Here is a 5,105-nt window from a genome sequence, read left to right on the forward strand (position 1 = left end):
CCCTTCCCAAAATGGTTGGGCCAGAACCGCCCCTATATATCTACTATGGAGGTGGCTTAGATAGATTCTGGAACCCTCTCCTCTTGTGGGTAAAATTTGCAACCCTGCGCCATCATACGTCCGCCTTCCACCTTCTCTTGAAATTTCAATCAACAAAGATTGATATTTTTTATTAAAAAATTTTTTAATTGATTTAAATGACGCATGCAAACAGAGGGACGCTGGTGGCTCAGTCAGTTTCAGGAACCCCCTCCCCTAGTTGGCTAAAATTTGCACCCATCCGCCGCTGTACCTCCCCCTTCCCTCCCACCCCGCGCAAAATCACAATTTTTGAGTTTCATTTTATATTTAACAATCTTTTTTATTCACTCAACGCATGCTAACAGAGAGATGGGGGAGCCTCAGCTAGATTCTGAAACCCCATCCCCTTTTTGAGTAATTTTTGCAACCCTCCTCCATCATACCTCCCCCTGCACCCCCTCGTAAATTATAAATTTTCGCGATTATCATTATTTGTTTAACATTTTTTATTATTTCATTAACGCATGGGGGTGGATCAGTCAGATTCGGCAACCCCCTCCCCTTATTGGGAAAAATTTGCGACCCTCCACCGAGGTAACTCCCTCCTCGTGAAATCTTAATTAATGAAATTTTTCAATTTATTTAATTAACGCATGGGAACGGAGGAATGAGGGGTGGCTTAGATAGATTTTGAAATCCCCTCCCCTTGGCTAGAATTTGCAACTCTGTGTTATCATGCCCCGCCCCCCTAATAAACACATTATAAAATAAATTAAAACAATGTAAAAATATTTATTATTATCTAAAGTTAATCATACGTAAATATATCCGATGAAATTCCTATCTTCTGTGCACTTTTGATTACCTAAAATAAAATAACAAGACATGTGGTAACATTGCACACCCGTTAACTAGATCGGCAGACGACTCAAAGAGAATAGACCTGAGTAGAGGCCCGGATCGTGGNCCCCTTGGCTAGAATTTGCAACTCTGTGTTATCATGCCCCGCCCCCCTAATAAACACATTATAAAATAAATTAAAACAATGTAAAAATATTTATTATTATCTAAAGTTAATCATACGTAAATATATCCGATGAAATTCCTATCTTCTGTGCACTTTTGATTACCTAAAATAAAATAACAAGACATGTGGTAACATTGCACACCCGTTAACTAGATCGGCAGACGACTCAAAGAGAATAGACCTGAGTAGAGGCCCGGATCGTGGGGTTTGACTGACTCCAAAAATGTTAGTTGGTACCTCACGGGAAAGGCGGCGTCCCGGTCGAATTGTCGGTAAATGTGAATCGGGTGCGTGAGTAACTCGGCAGTAGCAGTCCCACTGTGACAGGGACAGGTTCGGAGGGAGATTTTCNGCGGCGCTATGAAAAATTCAATGGTTTCTCGGCGCAGAGCGCTTCCCCATCAATTCGCCCGCTAAGTAAAAAATCGTATCGCTGCTCCTAATTAACATTAAGCAATGAAACCAATGCTGTTAAATGGAGAATTAAATTCTCCCCCCAACAACTCCCGTTTCATCGCTGAATCTGTCTAATGAAATAATTATAACTGCGACGAAAGTCGCGGCGCTATGAAAAATTCAATGGTTTCTCGGCGCAGAGCGCTTCCCCATCAATTCGCCCGCTAAGTAAAAAATCGTATCGCTGCTCCTAATTAACATTAAGGAATGAAACCAATGCTGTTAAATGGAGAATTAAATTCTCCCCCCAACAACTCCCGTTTCATCGCTGNGCCCGCTAATTCAAAAATCGTATCTCTGCTCCTAATTAACATTAAGCAATGAAACCAATGCTGTTCGATGGAGAATTAAATTTCCCATCCTTCCATCCATCTTGGCGCAATATTAAGGAATGAAACCAATGCTGTTCGATGGAGAATTAAATTCCCCACCCAACAACTCCCGTTTCATCGCTGAATCTGTCTAATGAAATAATTATAACTGCGACGAAAGTCGCGGCGCTATGACAAACTCAATGGTTTCTCGGCGCAGTGACTCCCGACAACTCGCCCGCTAATTCAAAAATCGTATCTTTTCTCCTAATTAATATTAAGGAATGAAACCAATGCTGTTAAATGGAGAATTAAATTCTCCCCCCAACAACTCCCGTTTCATCGCTGAATCTGTCTAATGAAATAATTATAACTGCGACGAAAGTCGCGGCGCTATGACAAACTCAATGGTTTCTCGGCGCAGTGACTCCCGACAACTCGCCCGCTAATTCAAAAATCGTATCTTTTCTCCTAATTAATATTAAGGAATGAAACCAATGCTGTTAAATGGAGAATTAAATTCTCCCCCCAACAACTCCCGTTTCATCGCTGAATCTGTCTAATGAAATAATTATAACTGCGACGAAAGTCGCGGCGCTATGACAAACTCAATGGTTTCTCGGCGCAGTGACTCCCGACAACTCGCCCGCTAATTCAAAAATCGTATCTTTTCTCCTAATTAATATTAAGGAATGAAACCAATGCTGTTAAATGGAGAATTAAATTCTCCCCCCAACAACTCCCGTTTCATCGCTGAATCTGTCTAATGAAATAATTATAACTGCGACGAAAGTCGCGGCGCTATGACAAACTCAATGGTTTCTCGGCGCAGTGACTCCCGACAACTCGCCCGCTAATTCAAAAATCGTATCTTTTCTCCTAATTAATATTAAGGAATGAAACCAATGCTGTTAAATGGAGAATTAAATTCTCCCCCCAACAACTCCCGTTTCATCGCTGAATCTGTCTAATGAAATAATTATAACTGCGACGAAAGTCGCGGCGCTATGACAAACTCAATGGTTTCTCGGCGCAGTGACTCCCGACAACTCGCCCGCTAATTCAAAAATCGTATCTTTTCTCCTAATTAATATTAAGGAATGAAACCAATGCTGTTAAATGGAGAATTAAATTCTCCCCCCAACAACTCCCGTTTCATCGCTGAATCTGTCTAATGAAATAATTATAACTGCGACGAAAGTCGCGGCGCTATGACAAACTCAATGGTTTCTCGGCGCAGTGACTCCCGACAACTCGCCCGCTAATTCAAAAATCGTATCTTTTCTCCTAATTAATATTAAGGAATGAAACCAATGCTGTTAAATGGAGAATTAAATTCTCCCCCCAACAACTCCCGTTTCATCGCTGAATCTGTCTAATGAAATAATTATAACTGCGACGAAAGTCGCGGCGCTATGACAAACTCAATGGTTTCTCGGCGCAGTGACTCCCGACAACTCGCCCGCTAATTCAAAAATCGTATCTTTTCTCCTAATTAATATTAAGGAATGAAACCAATGCTGTTAAATGGAGAATTAAATTCTCCCCCCAACAACTCCCGTTTCATCGCTGAATCTGTCTAATGAAATAATTATAACTGCGACGAAAGTCGCGGCGCTATGACAAACTCAATGGTTTCTCGGCGCAGTGACTCCCGACAACTCGCCCGCTAATTCAAAAATCGTATCTTTTCTCCTAATTAATATTAAGGAATGAAACCAATGCTGTTAAATGGAGAATTAAATTCTCCCCCCAACAACTCCCGTTTCATCGCTGAATCTGTCTAATGAAATAATTATAACTGCGACGAAAGTCGCGGCGCTATGACAAACTCAATGGTTTCTCGGCGCAGTGACTCCCGACAACTCGCCCGCTAATTCAAAAATCGTATCTTTTCTCCTAATTAATATTAAGGAATGAAACCAATGCTGTTAAATGGAGAATTAAATTCTCCCCCCAACAACTCCCGTTTCATCGCTGAATCTGTCTAATGAAATAATTATAACTGCGACGAAAGTCGCGGCGCTATGACAAACTCAATGGTTTCTCGGCGCAGTGACTCCCGACAACTCGCCCGCTAATTCAAAAATCGTATCTTTTCTCCTAATTAATATTAAGGAATGAAACCAATGCTGTTAAATGGAGAATTAAATTCTCCCCCCAACAACTCCCGTTTCATCGCTGAATCTGTCTAATGAAATAATTATAACTGCGACGAAAGTCGCGGCGCTATGACAAACTCAATGGTTTCTCGGCGCAGTGACTCCCGACAACTCGCCCGCTAATTCAAAAATCGTATCTTTTCTCCTAATTAATATTAAGGAATGAAACCAATGCTGTTAAATGGAGAATTAAATTCTCCCCCCAACAACTCCCGTTTCATCGCTGAATCTGTCTAATGAAATAATTATAACTGCGACGAAAGTCGCGGCGCTATGACAAACTCAATGGTTTCTCGGCGCAGTGACTCCCGACAACTCGCCCGCTAATTCAAAAATCGTATCTTTTCTCCTAATTAATATTAAGGAATGAAACCAATGCTGTTAAATGGAGAATTAAATTCTCCCCCCAACAACTCCCGTTTCATCGCTGAATCTGTCTAATGAAATAATTATAACTGCGACGAAAGTCGCGGCGCTATGACAAACTCAATGGTTTCTCGGCGCAGTGACTCCCGACAACTCGCCCGCTAATTCAAAAATCGTATCTTTTCTCCTAATTAATATTAAGGAATGAAACCAATGCTGTTAAATGGAGAATTAAATTCTCCCCCCAACAACTCCCGTTTCATCGCTGAATCTGTCTAATGAAATAATTATAACTGCGACGAAAGTCGCGGCGCTATGACAAACTCAATGGTTTCTCGGCGCAGTGACTCCCGACAACTCGCCCGCTAATTCAAAAATCGTATCTTTTCTCCTAATTAATATTAAGGAATGAAACCAATGCTGTTAAATGGAGAATTAAATTCTCCCCCCAACAACTCCCGTTTCATCGCTGAATCTGTCTAATGAAATAATTATAACTGCGACGAAAGTCGCGGCGCTATGACAAACTCAATGGTTTCTCGGCGCAGTGACTCCCGACAACTCGCCCGCTAATTCAAAAATCGTATCTTTTCTCCTAATTAATATTAAGGAATGAAACCAATGCTGTTAAATGGAGAATTAAATTCTCCCCCCAACAACTCCCGTTTCATCGCTGAATCTGTCTAATGAAATAATTATAACTGCGACGAAAGTCGCGGCGCTATGAAAAACTCAATGGTTTCTCACCGCAGAGCGCTTCCG

The sequence above is a fragment of the Diachasma alloeum genome, unplaced genomic scaffold (assembly GCF_001412515.2).
Source record: "Diachasma alloeum isolate Michigan unplaced genomic scaffold, Dall2.0 Dall_scaffold_01224, whole genome shotgun sequence".
NCBI lineage: Eukaryota > Metazoa > Arthropoda > Insecta > Hymenoptera > Braconidae > Diachasma > Diachasma alloeum.